Raw genomic sequence first — 17,549 nt, 5'->3', positions numbered from 1 at the left:
TTGTGCTGCGAGTTCCTGCCATACCTCCCTTGACTATGGTGAATTGAGGGGAATTATGTATTCATTGTGATAGGTTTAACAATTTAAGCATTGCTTGCCCGGTCACTGAGAAATGATTAATGATGAGGGTGAATGTGAAATGTAACTAAAGTTAAATGCTGATTTAAAGCAGGTGTATGTTTCTCACTTTATGTGTCTCTTTGGTTCTTACTGGCATGTTTTTTTTATTTCTCATTAATCTGTTTTGTATCTCATCATCGTAATTAACTTTGTGTCTCACCTTCATGTTTTTCTTTGTGTCTCACACCCTCGTACTTCTATTTGTCTCTCACCCTCATACTTCTATTTGTGTCTCACCCTCATTCTCATAAATCTTCTAGTATTACCTCATAATCACTTTTCTACAATGAGAAGGGGAATTATATTAAGGTTACTTTTCAGGAAATATCCACAATACAGTAAGACAATATAGCATTTGAAAGGTATATGAGGACGAGGAACTGGCATAGGAGGACAAGGAGCTGGAATATGAGGACAAGGAGCTGGGATATAAGGACAAGAAGCTGGCATATGAGGACGTGAAGCCTGGACATGAGAAAGGTTAAAGGACATGATCCTGAACCCCTTGGACCATCGGGAATCGAACGTCGACCCCAGCATGAAACAGAGCCTCCCTCTATCAAGCATTATTTCCTGAAAATTCAATTCACCCACATTAATATTCTTGTGGAATTCAATACCTTGTGCCAGGCCACGATGATGGGATCAAGGTACACAGTAGGACACGTGGCTTTAATAATTTTCCTGTGAGAATCAATCCCTTAATTACCTGACACAGGTGAGGCTCTTAGTAGGTCCATCTCTTTAATAATTACGCCCGCCCCTCACTGATGGCACCTCTTGTCACCTAAACCTAATTATTATGCAGTATTCATACGAGAGTGTATGTGTATGTATGTAGGGAGACATGTATAAATATATATATATATATATATATATATATATATATATATATATATATATATATTGTGACGGTAACGCGTTGGTGTTCGGCTGTTTAAGGCTAGGGGTATGGCCTCGTCACATAGTTATAAAAAAAAATAGAAAAAACTGGAACTTCGTCTGTGGTAAGGTAAGGAGAAGACACACAAAACACAAGTAAAACTTTAACAATGAAATTTTAATGACGTTAAATAAATCAAAACATGAAAATAATGCACAAACAAATTCTTATAATAAAATCAATGAATCAAAATAATAAGAATACTTAAATGACAAAATGAAAAATTACGTTAAGGCAAAATAACAAGAAGTGCAATACAACAGTAAGTGGGAGGTGCTGGAATATTGGCTTAAAGCCACCACCTCTCTCAGTACACTCTAGAGTCTAGCTGGGAGGTGTGCTGGCTACGAAAGCACGGAACATTCTGAAGACTGATGTTGGGGCGACCCCAGACATCGGGTAGTATTGGGGGGCGAGTGCAGGTGCAGCCAGACCGGCGACCAATCAGCGGAGTCGTAGCGATCAACGGGTAGTTTGGTGGTTGGAGTTCGAACAGGTGGCTGGTTGCATACGTTTCTGCTCACCCTGGCAAGCCTTGCTGGTGTTTGTTGTCGTTGTTGGACATTTCTTCCATAGTCTTTTATATAGTTGTGAAGACGTAATTTTGGAGGGAAGAGCAGGCTCAATCTCTTGAAGGAGATTATCGTCACAACTCTCCCCCGAAGCCTGCGGTTCTGGAAGAAGTACGTCGTTATGTGGTGGAGTAATAGATGGAGTTGCTTCTACTTCATAAACTCTGGAGAGGGTATGGGCTAAGATGTTGTCAGACTCTTGGTATAGTGTGTCTCCAGGTTGAATTTCTGCAGTTAGCAAGCCCATAGTAGAAGACGTTGAGATGAGAAGTGGGCGTGCTGCAGGAGGTGTAGGGTGGTGTGGTCCGTATTGATGGTGGACCGAGCACGTTTCAGGTGTGGAGTGAAGTGCTGAAGCTTCAGGATGAGGAAGAGTAGCTCCTTGCCAATTGTTCCGTAGATCCTTGTAGCAGTAGTCGCTGACAAGTGTATTCTTCTCGCCTCGTTGCTGCATCACGACACCACCCACGTCGGTACCATTGGCGTCGACATGGAGGATGAAGGGCTTATCTGACGAGGTGAGAGTGGAATTAGAAGAGGGCATAGGAGCACGAGTATTATCCTGAAAGCATTTGGGAAGATCATTAAGGATTTTGGAATTAGAAGGCGCCGACTCCTTGTCAGTGCTTTCGGGAGAAGAAGCCGGGATGGTCTCACTGTGGATGTAGGGTTCTGTGAATGTGGAATAATTAGTCAAGACAGTGGGAGGAGTACCATTATATTGCTTCAGGAGGTTGACGTGGCACAGCTGGGTCTTCCGCCGCCTATCTGGAGTCTCTATGACGTATGCGTTGTTGTTTCTGCACTCTTTGACGCAGTAGGGTCCTGAAAATTTGTTTTGTAAAGGTGAACCTGGGATAGGGAAATAAGCAAGGACGAAGTCTCCCGGCTTGAATTTTCTTACTTTGCTGGTCTGGTCGTAATGAGTCTTCATTCTCACCTGGGCTTTCAATAGATTATCATGAGCAAAGCGGTGGACTCTCTCTAGAATGTGTTGAAGGTTTTGAAGAAACTGGGGCACATTCTGATGCTCACTGAAGGTGGCATCTCTGAGAGAGTCTTTGAAAGCCTTAAGGGGAGTACGGCACTTACGGCCGTAGAGCATCTCATAAGGAGATACTCCTAGGGACTCATTGGGGAGACTTCTGAAAATACACATTATTAGGTCAATCTGCTTATCCCAATCCTTTGAGGTTTCACTACAAAACTTTTTCAAGAGTGCTTTGATGGTCTGATGACTACGTTCAAGAGAACCCTGTGAAGCAGGATGATAGGGGCTGGACAATACCTGTTTGATGTTGAACTCCTCCAGTGTTCTTTTGAAGAGATCACTGGTGAAGTTGGTGCCACAGTCACTTTGAATCTCCCTGGGAAATCCGTATTGAGTGAAGATCTTCAGTAGATGTTTGATAACCGTAGCAGCCGTGATGTTCTTCACTGGAACTGCTATGGGAAATCTGGTGGTAGGACACAGGATGGTTAGGATGTAGGCGTTACCTGAACTGGTCCGAGGTAAAGGACCAACACAGTCTATTATGAGTCTGTGGAAAGGTTCCGCAGGCACCTGTATGGGAATCAGTGGTGCTCTGGGAATGGAGACGTTCGGTTTGCCTGCCATCTGACATGTATGACACTGTTTTACGTACTGTTTGACGTTGTTTACCATACCTGGCCAGTAGTAGTCTTGACGAATCCCATGGTAAGTCTTGTTGAAGCCGTAGTGGGAGAATGATCCGTGGGCCAGGTGTAGAATAGTGGGCCGCAGGCTGGTGGGAATCACAAGTTGTTCGGTGTTGGCCCAATCGTCCTCCTCCTTCAGTTTACTGGGTCTATATCGGCGGTAGAGCAAGTCGTTCTCTAGGAAGAACCCAGGAATACTGTCGGGTTGAGTCTCAGCCTGGAAAAACAATGGTGTTAAAGTAAGATCTTCCCTCTGCAACTTACGGAACTCCAACTTGGTCAGATGCGGGGGTAGTTTCTGAGGGTCTTGAGGGACAGCGGTAGCAGTAGAGTCAGCTGGCTGTGGACGTGCGGCTTGTGCACGGGTGGTCACGAGAACCGGAGGAGAAACTTCATCACTCTCTTGAACCTCTGCTGGAACATACTCGAGAATAGGGTTACTTGGCACAGAGTTACACACCTGGGGTTTGTCCATGACGATCAGGTTGGTTGGTTGCAGGTCTTCTGCCAAGTCGTTGCCTAGGAGAAGTTGCACTCCAGGCATGGGAAAAGGCTTTTCCCTGACGGCGACTTGGACTTCCCCGTTCACGTAGGGACAATCCAGGTGGACTCTGGCGAGAGGGTATGGAGTAGTAGCAGTGAGGTCAGTGATGAAGACCGTTTCCCCGGTGTAGACTATGTTGGGCACAGCCGACTTCAAGATGATCGATTGTAGAGCCGCTGTGTCCCTCAAGATCTTCAATTTGAAACGTCCCTCCGGATTTGAACCGTTGGCAGAGACAGTTCCAGTATACAGGTGGTTACTGAAAAGAGAAAGATCATTAACATCAACACCAACATTCATCACAGGCTTACCGGACTTAGGAGGAGTTGGTTTGGGTCGTTGTTGGTCAGTGGATCCCTTGTATTGAGACTTACCACACTTGTCTATGGTATGTCCATAGAGTCTACAATACTTGCAGTACAGTTGTGAACCAGCTTGATCGGGGCTCACCTTCTCGTAACTGTACCACGACTTCTTACTGGAGGATGGTTCAGGTGTCAGCCGGTGGATGAGGCTGTAAGTGTCAGCCGACTTAGCACACTTCAGGTAGTCGGTTTCTTCTTTATCTGCTAAGTAGAGGCGGACAGGAGGCGGCACACGTCTCAAGAATTCTTCAACAAGCATCAGGTTGACGAGTTCTGTAAAAGTAGAGACATGTGCTGCTTCCAGCCATTTCATGAAATACCTCCGTTTCGTGTTAGCAAACTCGAGGAAGGTAGTGGTACTTGCCTTCAGGTGGTCACGGAATTTCCTTCTATAACTTTCAGTAGAGAGGAGGTAGGCGTCCAACACTGCTTGTTTCAAAGTGTAGTAGTCATTCTCAGACGCCAAAGTACTGAGTGTGACTGCAGCTCTACCTGTAAGATGGACTCTGAGAAGTGTTGCCCATTGGTCGACAGGCCAACTGAGTTGATTAGCAAGGGTTTCAAAGGTGGTAAAGAACACATCAACTTCTGCTTCTACAAAGTATGGCATTAACTTACTTGCATGTGATATATTAAAACTGACGGGAAGATTGGCAGTAGCTTGTTGGCGTTGAGTGAAGTGTGAAGTTTCCAAGGAGATTTCGCGTTGACGACACTCTAGAGCCAGAGTCGCTTGTTGCTTGTCATGTTCGCGTTGCATCTCCAACTCGCGTCGTTTGGTTTCAAGCTGTACTCGTTCCCGCTCCTGGAGTAGTGCAACCTCACGTTCTTGTTCGTCTCTCCTCAAGGCAGCTTCACGTTCTCTGAGGGTGATTTCTCGTTCTTGTTCTTCCCTCCTCAAAGCAGCTTCGCGTTCTTGTTCGTCTCTCCTCAAGGCAGCTTCACGTTCTTGTTCGTCTCTCCTCAAAGCAGCTTCGCGTTCGTGCTCTTCCCTTCGTATGGCAGCTGCTTCTCTTTGCTGCTCACGTTCAATCTTGGCCAGCTCTAGTTTAAGTTTCATCGTAGCCAAGTCAGTTTTCTCTGCAATATAGTAAGTTTCATGAGTTTCAGAGTCTATCTTACCTTGCTCTAAATAGTAATCCAGCAACAGGTTGTGTAGGTCATTTTTGTTGGCTTGGTAGGGAACTTCTAGTTGATACTCATGTGCAAGAGTTTGTAGTTCAGTCCTCTTGGCACGACTCAAAGTCCCTATTTCACCTGCTGGATTTGCACGGAAAGTTTGGAGACGAAACATGGTGAAATTAGCAAATAAAGGTACACGAATGTTCAATAATGAAATGTCAGAAACAGGACAACGTGGCAACTGGCACCTATCCTGTGTGATCTTTAACAATTAACGTTAAGTGAAAGATATTAAATGATTAAATTAAATCAAGGGCGCAGGAAATCTTGTACCCGGTACTCATGTAAGAGAATAAGGGCAAGAAAATCCTACTAACAAATGAAACAAAGTTTCGAAAACAAATGAAACAGTTAAATGCTTCAAAAGTAAAATTGGTAGTCCAAGAATGTAGGCATACCTTGCCAAGTCTCTATAGGACATAAAGCAAGTTTTTCCCACTGAATTTAATATGATACTTACAGAATTAGCGAACTTTTGTGCTCTGAAAAAATAAGCTAATTCCCTACCGTTGTATGTATCATCATCTCTGACTGACGTGTAGGGGTGCGAGGTGTCAACTGGTGACGAGAACTGCTGCTGAGGTCCCAATTCAGCAACTAAAGTTCGAGCTAGAGGAACTATGGCCCTCTTTGTCCTCCTACAGTCAGATTGCAGAAGATTGGGTACTCTTGACCCGGGGCAGACCACAGTACCAGGGTACCAATATGATGATCTGTCAGAATGAGAAATATTCAAGGGACATAGATGGTAAATACGAGTAATAACATGGAGGGAGAGATGACCAATTAAGAGTATGACTGCGGCCTACAGTCACCACGTAATCCAAAGTTGTCTCACCTTCACTATATGTTACTCTCGTAATGCACAATACACCGCACCTTATAAAAAATGAAATTGAATGAAAAATAGTAAAGCTACGTTAACAAAGTTAAATACGCTTACCATAAATTACCACTTGGCACCAGTACCTGAGTGAGGCTCCCGGACAGGCCCCCATATAACTTGTGACGGTAACGCGTTGGTGTTCGGCTGTTTAAGGCTAGGGGTATGGCCTCGTCACATAGTTATAAAAAAAAATAGAAAAAACTGGAACTTCGTCTGTGGTAAGGTAAGGAGAAGACACACAAAACACAAGTAAAACTTTAACAATGAAATTTTAATGACGTTAAATAAATCAAAACATGAAAATAATGCACAAACAAATTCTTATAATAAAATCAATGAATCAAAATAATAAGAATACTTAAATGACAAAATGAAAAATTACGTTAAGGCAAAATAACAAGAAGTGCAATACAACAGTAAGTGGGAGGTGCTGGAATATTGGCTTAAAGCCACCACCTCTCTCAGTACACTCTAGAGTCTAGCTGGGAGGTGTGCTGGCTACGAAAGCACGGAACATTCTGAAGACTGATGTTGGGGCGACCCCAGACATCGGGTAGTATTGGGGGGCGAGTGCAGGTGCAGCCAGACCGGCGACCAATCAGCGGAGTCGTAGCGATCAACGGGTAGTTTGGTGGTTGGAGTTCGAACAGGTGGCTGGTTGCATACGTTTCTGCTCACCCTGGCAAGCCTTGCTGGTGTTTGTTGTCGTTGTTGGACATTTCTTCCATAGTCTTTTATATAGTTGTGAAGACGTAATTTTGGAGGGAAGAGCAGGCTCAATCTCTTGAAGGAGATTATCGTCACAATATATATATATATATATATATATATATATATATATATATATATATATATATATATGTCGTACCTAGTAGCCAGAACTCACTTCTCAGCCTACTATTCAAGGCCCGATTTGCCTAATAAGCCTAGTTTTCCTGAATTAATATATTTACTATAATTTTTTTCTTATGAAATGATAAAGCAACCCTTTTCTCTATGTATGAGGTCAATTTTTTTTTATTGGAGTTAAAATTAACGTAGATATATGACCGAACCTAACCAACCCTACCTAACCTAACCTAACCTATATTTATAGGTAAGGTTAGGTTAGGTAGCCAAAAAAAGCTAGGTTAGGTTAGGTTAGGTAGGTTAGGTAGACGAAAAAACATTAATTCATGAAAACTTGGCTTATTAGGCAAATCGGGCCTTGAATAGTAGGCTGAGAAGTGCGTTCTGGCTATTAGGTACGACATGTATATATATATATATATATATATATATATATATATATATATATATATGTCGTACCTAGTAGCCAGAACGCACTTCTCAGCCTACTATTCAAGGCCCGATTTGCCTAATAAGCCAAGTTTTCCTGAATTAATATATTTTCTCTAAATTTTTTCCTATGAAATGATAAAGCTACCCATTTCATTATGTATGAGGTCAATTTTTTTTTATTGGAGTTAAAATTAACGTAGATATATGGCCGAACCTAACCAACCCTACCTAACCTAACCTAACCTATCTTTATAGGTTAGGTTAGGTTAGGTAGCAGAAAAAGTTAGGTTAGGTTAGGTTAGGTAGGTTAGGTAGTCGAAAAAAAATTAATTCATGAAAACTTGGCTTATTAGGCAAATCGGGCCCTGCATAGTAGGCTGAGAAGTGCGTTCTGGCTACTAGGTACGACATATATATATATATATATATATATATATATATATATATATATATATATATATATATATATATATATATATATATATATATGTCGTACCTAGTAGCCAGAACGCACTTTTCAGCCTACTATGCAAGGCCCGATTTGCCTAATAACCCAAGTTTTCCTGAATTAATATATTTTCTGCAATTTTTTTCTTATGAAATGATAACGCTACTCATTTCATTGTGTATGAGGTCAATTTTTTTTTATTTGAGTTAAAATTAACGTAGATATATGACCAAACCTAACCAACCCTACCTAACCTAACCTTACCTATCTTTATAGGTTAGGTTAGGTTAGGTTAGGTAGCCGAAAAAAGTTAGGTTAGGTTAGGTTAGGTAGGTTAGGTAGTCGAAAAACAATTATTTCATGAAAACTTGGCTTATTAGGCAAATTGGGCCTTGCATATTAGGCTGAGAAGCGCGTTCTGGCTACTAGGTACGACATATATATATATATATATATATATATATATATATATATATATATATATATATATATATATATATATATATATATATATATATATATATATATATATATATATGTCGTACCTAGTAGCCAGAACGCACTTCTCAGCCTACTATACAAGGCCCGATTTGCCTAATAAGCCAAGTTTTCATGAATTATTTGTTTTTCGACTACCTAACCTACCTAACCATACCTAACCTAACTTTTTCGGCTACCTAACTTAACCTAACCTATAAAGATAGGTTAGGTTAGGTTAGGTAGGGTTGGTTAGGTTCGGTCGTATATCTACGTTAATTTTAACTCCAATAAAAAAAAATTGACCTCATATAGAATGAAATGGGTAGCTTTATCATTTCATAAGAAAAAAATTAGAGAAAATATATTACTTCAAGAAAACTTGGCTTATTAGGCAAATCGGGCCATGCATAGTAGGCTGAGAAGTGCGTTATGGCTACTAGGTACGACATATATATATATATATATATATATATATATATATATATATATATATATATATATATATATATATATATATATATATATATCACAGTGTCAGACCATGGAGGAAAATTGAAACAGGAATTTCCTTAAGTACTTTCGTATATTAATACATCTTCAGAAGGACAAGATTTGTCCTTCTGAAGATGTATTAATATACGAAAGTACTTAAGGAAATTCCTGTTTCAATTTTCCTCCGTGGTCTGACACTCTCACATTTTTAATCACGTGTTTATTTTCGTGATTTACACACACACACACATACATATATATACGTATCTATTGGAGATATGTATACATATCATTGTGAGTGCAGGTGAGAGAGAGAGAGAGAGAGAGAGAGAGAGAGAGAGAGAGAGAGAGAGAGAGAGAGAGAGAGAGAGAGAGAGAGAGAGAGAGAGAGAGAGAGAGAGAGAGAGAGCGAGAGAGAGAGAGAGAGAGAGAGAGAGAGAGAGAGAGAGAGAGCGAGAGAGAGAGAGAGAGAGAGAGAGAGAGAGAGAGAGAGAGAGAGAGTAATTTATCTGTACCCCACATTACACTGTTTAATTGAAATGAATATAATTACAAGTAATGAACCAGCCGGCTGACTGCGAAATCTGATGGGCAACTGAGTCAGCCACACTCTGCTTTAAGCATCAGTACCATGACACATCAAGCATTTACGTACTTATTTACGAAACATATACATCCTCCCTCCACTGTGGCGGCTGAGTTTCAATTTATTAAACAATTTATGAACTCCGAAGGACTACAAGATTATTTATAACAAAAATAACTTTGGGTCTGGCGTTTCGAAACTTGTAAACAGTTTAATAGATGTAAACAAAGCCGCCATGACTAAGCAAAGATTTACAGGTTTCGTAATTCGTTGTGTAAATGATAAATCCGGGACCAGATGCTGGAATAATTGGTGCGAGAACACCGGTTCCTGGGGGCCTCAGAGATGCAAGGGTTTCGTCACAGTCTGATAAATAGATTATATCTCGAGGGAACATATATATATATGACGATTCTCCACGACATCTTGAGTCTTGGAGAGAAGTAAAGATGGAATCTGTTAGATGCTGAACTTGTAAGTGTGAGGAAGCAGCAGACAGTGAGTGTGTAAGTGTGAGGAACCAGCAGACAATGAGTGTGTAAGTGTGAGGTACCAGCAGACAATGAGTGTGTAAGTGTGAGGAACCAGCAGACGGTGAGTGTGTAAGTGTCAGGACCCAACAGACAGTGAATGTGTAAGTGTGAGGAACCAGCAGACAATGAGTGTGTAAGTGTGAGGAACCAGCAGACAATGAGTGTGTGAGGAACCAGCAGACAATGAGAGTGTAAGTGTGAGGAACCAGCAGACAATGAGTGTGTAAGTGTGAGGAACCAGCAGACAATGAGAGTGCAAGGACAGAGAATCCCAGCAAGAAAACTCGGCAACAAAGACACTATAAAAACAGGTCATTTAATCTCGAGGAAAAACAAAGATGCTACAATTTAATTCCTTCGAGACAAATTACAGACAAACACATGGCCGATTGGAAATTAAATCACGAAAAACAAATCTTTACGATCGGACGACTGGAAACCTGTATTTAATGTTTTTTTTATGTTTTTTTTTTTAGGAGGGACAAAGTCAAGAAACAGTGCCCAATTACTTGCACCATCTGGGATCGAACACAGGCCATGCAAGAAGCTAGCAAGCCTATATAGCTCTTGAAAGGGATATGAAGACAGGGATTTGATAGAGGGAAGGAATAGTGGCCAATCATTTCGACTGTCGGGAATCGAGCGTAGACTCGCAACAAGTTGCTGCATTTGAACAGTCCATTTGGTTGGGGCAATTTGAGTCTGCTTCAGTTTCAAGAGTTTCAAGAGTTTCAAGTTTCAAGAGTTTAGAAAACGAGAATTTGGATGGAATTAAGTTTGTTTAATTTCGAAATATTAAATATTTACATGTTTGCATCTAATGATTTGTCGATTACCTCGTCCAGACATTAGAGGTGTCTGTCACCCCCAGACACTAGATGTTCCTGTCACCCCCAGACACTAGACGTTTCTGTCACCCCCAGACACTAGATGTTCCTGTCACCCCCAGACACTAGACGTTTCTGTCACCCCCAGACACTAGATGTTCCTGTCACCCCCAGACACTAGACGTTTCTGTCACCCCCAGACACTAGACGTTTCTGTCACCCCCAGACACTAGATGTTCCTGTCACCCCCAGACACTAGACGTTTCTGTCACCCCCAGACACTAGATGTTCCTGTCACCCCCAGACACTAGACGTTTCTGTCACCCCCAGACACTAGATGTTCCTGTCACCCCCAGACACTAGACGTTTCTGTCACCCCCAGACACTAGATGTTCCTGTCACCCCCAGACACCAGACACTCCTGTCACCCCCAGACACTAGACACTCCTGTCACCCCCAGACACTAGACACTCCTGTCACCCCCAGACACTAGATGTTCCTGTCACCCCCAGACACTAGATGTTCCTGTCACCCCCAGACACTAGACGTTTCTGTCACCCCCAGACACTAGATGTTCCTGTCACCCCCAGACACCAGACACTCCTGTCACCCCCAGACACTAGATGTTCCTGTCACCCCCAGACACTAGACGTTTCTGTCACCCCCAGACACTAGACGTTTCTGTCACCCCCAGACACTAGATGTTCCTGTCACCCCCAGACACTAGACGTTTCTGTCACCCCCAGACACTAGATGTTCCTGTCACCCCCAGACACTAGACGTTTCTGTCACCCCCAGACACTAGATGTTCCTGTCACCCCCAGACACTAGACGTTCCTGTCACCCTCAGACACTAAACGTTCCTGTCACCCCCAGACACTAGATGTCCTTGTCACCCCCAGACACTAGATGTTCCTGTCACCCCCAGACACTTGACGTTCCTGTCACCCCCAGACACTAGATGTTCTTGTCACCCCCAGACACTTGACGTTTCTGTCACCCCCAGACACTAGATGTTCCTGTCACCCCCAGACACTAGATGTTCCTGTCACCCCCAGACACTTGACGTTTCTGTCACCCCCAGACACTAGATGTTCCTGTCACCCCCAGACACCAGACACTCCTGTCACCCCCAGACACTAGACACTCCTGTCACCCCCAGACACTAGATGTTCCTGTCACCCCCAGACACTAGATGTTCCTGTCACCCCCAGACACTTGACGTTTCTGTCACCCCCAGACACTAGATGTTCCTGTCACCCCCAGACACCAGACACTCCTGTCACCCCCAGACACTAGACACTCCTGTCACCCCCAGACACTAGATGTTCCTGTCACCCCCAGACACTTGACGTTTCTGTCACCCCCAGACACTAGATGTTCCTGTCACCCCAGACACTAGATGTTCCTGTCACCCCCAGACACTAGACGTTCCTGTCACCCCAGACACTAGATGTTCCTGTCACCCCCAGACACTTGACGTTTCTGTCACCCCCAGACACTAGATGTTCCTGTCACCCCCAGACACTTGACGTTTCTGTCACCCCCAGACACTAGATGTTCCTGTCACCCCAGACACTAGATGTTCCTGTCACCCCCAGACACTAGACGTTTCTGTCACCCCCAGACACTAGACGTTCTTGTCACCCCCAGACACTAGACACTCCTGTCACCCCAGACACCAGACACTCCTGTCACCCCAGACACCACAGGCTCAAGTCACTACGTCGAGACACCAGCGATACAAATCACCTCGTTCAAAAAATCCCAGATGGTTTTCCACTACTTACAGACTGCCGCTGAATGCATATCAGTGCAAAAAAAAAAAAGTTACATATCGTTCCTTAAATCATTCCATATTACTTAAAAAAAAGTGGAGTACAATGCTGTCGTTCCTCCAAACAAAAAATAAAAAATAAACATTCGTTATTACCAACTCCGTTATTATTATTCGTTATTACCAACTCATTCGTTATTACCAACTCACTAACTCCGTGTTCGCTCACTTATAGTCGTTCTACACGACTATTTCAGCCTCATTATTTGAACGACAGTTCGTGCTGACTCCACAGTTTGCACAGTGTTCAGTAACGAGTGTAATCACCATTTATTCGACTTCAAATGTCAGCGTTGGTGGGTAGACGCCATTGCTGGACACAGTGTATTTTCGCGGTGAAGGAAATGAAATTTTTGAGAAAACTCGAAGCCAGTTTGATTGTCTAGCATAAAGATGGGATACGAAGGTGGGATAAGAGCTGGGATATAAGGAACTGGGAGCTATCAGGAGAAAGCGTCACACCATTACGACATTGTAGCACTTGGAATGGGTCAGGATATGGATTTGGGATGGGACGGGGAGTGGGAGGGGAAAGGAATGGTGCCCAATCAGTTGGTCGGTCAGGGATTAAACGCCGACCTGCAAGAAGCGAAACCATCGCTCTACCGTCCAGCCCAAGTGGTTAGGGTGGGATATAATGAGAGGATAGGAGCTGGGATATGAGGACAGGATAGGATGTAGCGGGAGGGAAGGGAGGGGAGGAGAAATTGAGAGGAGGGAAATGAGAGTGAAGGAGAACAAGCTAGAGGGAAGAGCTGTCTGTAAAGGAGAAGGAGTGCATAGGTGATATGGAGGAAGGAGGAGGTAGAATAGAGGAGTAGGAGACTGAAAATGAAGAAAAATAGAAGATAAGGTGAAGCACAGACTTAGTAGGGAGGGAGCCGGTCGGCCGAGCGGACAGCACGCTGGACTTGTGATCCTGTGGTCCTGGGCTCGATCCCAGGCCCCGGCGAGAAACATTGGGCAGAGTTTCTTTCACCCTGATGCCCCCTGTTACCTAGCAGTAAAATAGGTACCTGGGTGTTAGTCAGCTGTCACTGGCTGCTTCCTGGGGGTGGAGGCCTGGTCGAGGACCGGGCCGCGGGGACACTAAAAAGCCCCGAAATCATCTCAAGATAACCTCAAGAAGATAGTAAGAGGGAAAGACAGACAGAAGCTGCCTCCATCTATTCATTTAAGACAAGGAATGCAACTCGTCTCTGTTCAACAGTTAATATAATGATGATAAGATGATAATATAACTGATGATAACATGTAACAAATAAGAAATATGTTATTGCAAAATCTTCCTCTTCAAATAAGTAATCTTGAGAGAGTGCCCTTCACTCCATCTTTGAAAACTGCATGACTTTTAGACATTAAATCCCAGATGGTCGTGTATAGGATTCAAAGACAATCATTCAAAATTGAAAAGGACATTGATTTATATATTAATATATTTTCATGAGTAATTATTAGCATATTGACACTTATGTCACAGTTAAATAAACTGACCACAAGTAACTAGAGTTACTGACCAGGAGACTGTGACCAATACGACTGACGACTTCGACGACAGATATATATCTTATTATATTATATTATATCTCAAATATAATACAATATATAAGATTATATATCAAATATAAGATTATATCTCAAATATAAACTAATGGAACAACAGAATACACGAACCTCATAACCTCCCCTTGGTCTAACCTATAAGATGGACAGAAGACGAGGAAGGTTGTTGACCAATCCACACACTAGAAACATGAAGGGACGACGACGTTTCGGTCCGTCCTGGACCATTCTCAAGTTGATTGTTACTTGAGAATGGTCCAGGACGGACCGAAACGTCGTCGTCACTTAATTTTTTTGTGTGTGGATTGGTCAACATACTTCAGCCACGTTATTGTGACTCGTCGCCTGCACGAGGAAGGTTGATTGGGGAGGAGTGGATACAGTCGTCTGTGTGGGTTCCCCTTCCCTTCCTCTGCCGACTTATAGAGGCCTGAATAGAGTCTGACCCCTCTAGAGCCGAATCATCTCTGGTGTAGTGACAATCCTCTCTCTGACCTCAGTGTACAACTGCTAGAGTATATAAGGGAGAACCCATAGGAGCTAAGCCCTACCTCTCAGAGATATCCCCTCCTCCTCCCCTTTCCATCCAGCTCAAGAGGTCGGGCTGCACTTCAAGTCATCAGGGCTCGAACGCAGACCTGCAAGAAGCAAGTCTGTCGCTGTACCGACCAGCCCAAGTGATTTGAACGCTATGCAAACAGTCTCTACTCTACCTAAACATTGTTCATCACTGATGTATAATGTTTACTTGTAAGAGCTGAGTCTGTCGATTTTTTTTTGTTTTGTTTTTTGTATTTCAGTGGCCGAAAATTAGGTTTATTTGTGCATTCTGTGTTTGCTTTCTGATTGTGCACTCTGTCCTTTCTGTTACTGTGCAGCTGAGTCTTTGTTGCTGTGAATAAAACTCAACTGTATGGTAGTTATTAGGAGAAAGTGCTAAGCCATGTTGGTTTCTTGCAGGGTCGGTGTTCGATTCCCCGAGTGTCCAAGTGTTTACAGTGCTGTCGTCCTCACGGAAAGAAAATGAATGGAAGAACTGGCCTGGTAAGGATTAAAGGAACGGGAGGCTGGTGCGTTGTGGTGTAGTTCAGACGGTGTGGCAGAGATGTGGCTCATCCAGCAAGATGTGGCAGAAGTGTGGCTCACACGACGAATCAGAAACGTGTTGAGGTGTGACACACCCACCAAGCAACGCCACGAATCATGAAATTACTCACGAAACGCTAAACGTCTTTCTCAAAAACAAAAAATTAAAACTCCATCAATACAGTGTTAATATCACCTCTTCGAAGATCTGTCACATTAAGCATACAGAGAAAAAGTTAATCCAGCTTGACTATACAGGATTATCCTGGTCCTAGATGTGTATAGGACCAGAGTCCTATACACATCTGGTGCTATTGTAACAGCACAGGAGCAGTAAAAGCCTACGAATAGGCTTACTGATCCTGTGATCTCTAACATACACTTATTTTTTCCCGATAAGCAGCCTATTGGCACCCGGCCATCTGTGGACAAATAAGTTTATCGGAGGAACGATTTAAACTTTCTCTCGAAAATGTATTTTTCCCCGAACGCCGAAATAAGGAAGCAGAAAAGTCTTATCTATTATCATCAGTCACGTAAAAAGAGAAGAAGTGTTTGTGGCTTGCATTCACGTATTTCGGTAAATATTTCCTCTCTCTCTCTCTCCAGACTTAAAAGTCCTGAGCAAAACACTTAAGAATCTTATCTATTTAGGTAAAAAGTTTCAGATACAATATCTTTTGTTGCAAAGGGGGTGAGAGCTTTGCATGGTTGCAAGTGCATGGGCTAAACTAACAGCTCGCCTCCTATTGTTACATACAATCAGAATTTGAACACTTTTGGACACTTTTCTCATATTGATGTAATAAATGGAATTACAAATGACTTAGAAACAATGCAATTAATTAACATTGGTGGGAAACAGAATCAAGGTTACCAACTCATGTAATCGTCACAACAGCATTATGTTCACAGCATTATATGTTCACATCATTATATGTTCACAGCATTATACGTTCACATCATTATATGTTCACAGCATTATACGTTCACATCATTATATGTTCACATCATTATATGTTCACAGCATTAAATGTTCACAGCATTATACTTTCATATCATTATATGTTCACAGCATTATACGTTCACGGCATTATACATTCACAGCATTATATGTTCACAGCATTATACGTTCACAGCATTATACATTTACAGCATTATACGTTCACAGTATTATACATTCACAGCATTATACGTTCACAGCATTATACATTCACAGCATTATACACTCAAAGCATTATACGTTCACAACATTATACATTCACAGCATTATATGTTCACAGCATTCTACATTCACAGCATTATACATTCACAGCATTATACACTCAAAGCATTTTGCGTTCACAGCATTATACGATCACAACATTATACACTCAAAGCATTATACGTTCACAACATTATATGTACACAGCATTATATGTACATAGCATTATACCTTCACAGCATTATATCTTCACAGCATTCAAAACATTATACGTTCACAGCATTATACGGTCACAACATTATACATTCACAGCATTATATGGTCACAGCATTATACGTTCACAGCATTATACGGTCACAACACTAAACATTCACAGCATTAAACGTTCACAGCATTATACGTTCACAGCATTACACATTCACAGCATTATACGGTCACAGCATTATACGGCCACAGCATTATACGTTCACAGCATTATACGTTCACAGCAGTATACGTTCACAGCATTATACAGTCACAACATTATACGTTCACGACATTAAACGTTCACAGCATAATACGTTCAAAGCATTATACGTTCACAGCATTATACGTTCACAGCATAATACGTTCAAAGCATTATACGTTCACAGCATTAAACGTTCACAGCATTAAACGTTCACAGCATTATACAATCACATCATTAAACATTCACAGCATTATACGTTCACAGCAGTATGCGTTCACAGCATTATACAGTCACAACATTATACGTTCACAGCATTATATGTTCACAGCATTATACGTTCACAACATTATACGTTCACAGCAGTATATGTTCACAGCATTATACGTTCACAGCATTATACGTTCACAGCATTATACATTCAAACATTATAAGTTCACAGCATTAAACGTTCACAGCATTATACGTTAACAGC

At 42.2% G+C, this 17,549-nt stretch overlaps 1 protein-coding gene across 4 annotated transcripts in view; it reads right to left on the bottom strand.

The window, feature by feature from the left end:
• LOC123755258 (putative neural-cadherin 2) overlaps positions 1–17,549 on the bottom strand; it is an 872,905-nt gene that overhangs the window by 853,779 nt on the left and 1,577 nt on the right. The window lies entirely within an intron of this gene.

The sequence above is a fragment of the Procambarus clarkii genome, chromosome 20 (genome assembly GCF_040958095.1).
Source record: "Procambarus clarkii isolate CNS0578487 chromosome 20, FALCON_Pclarkii_2.0, whole genome shotgun sequence".
Classification (NCBI taxonomy): Eukaryota; Metazoa; Arthropoda; class Malacostraca; order Decapoda; family Cambaridae; genus Procambarus; species Procambarus clarkii.
This window is presented reverse-complemented; position numbering and strand designations above follow the sequence as displayed.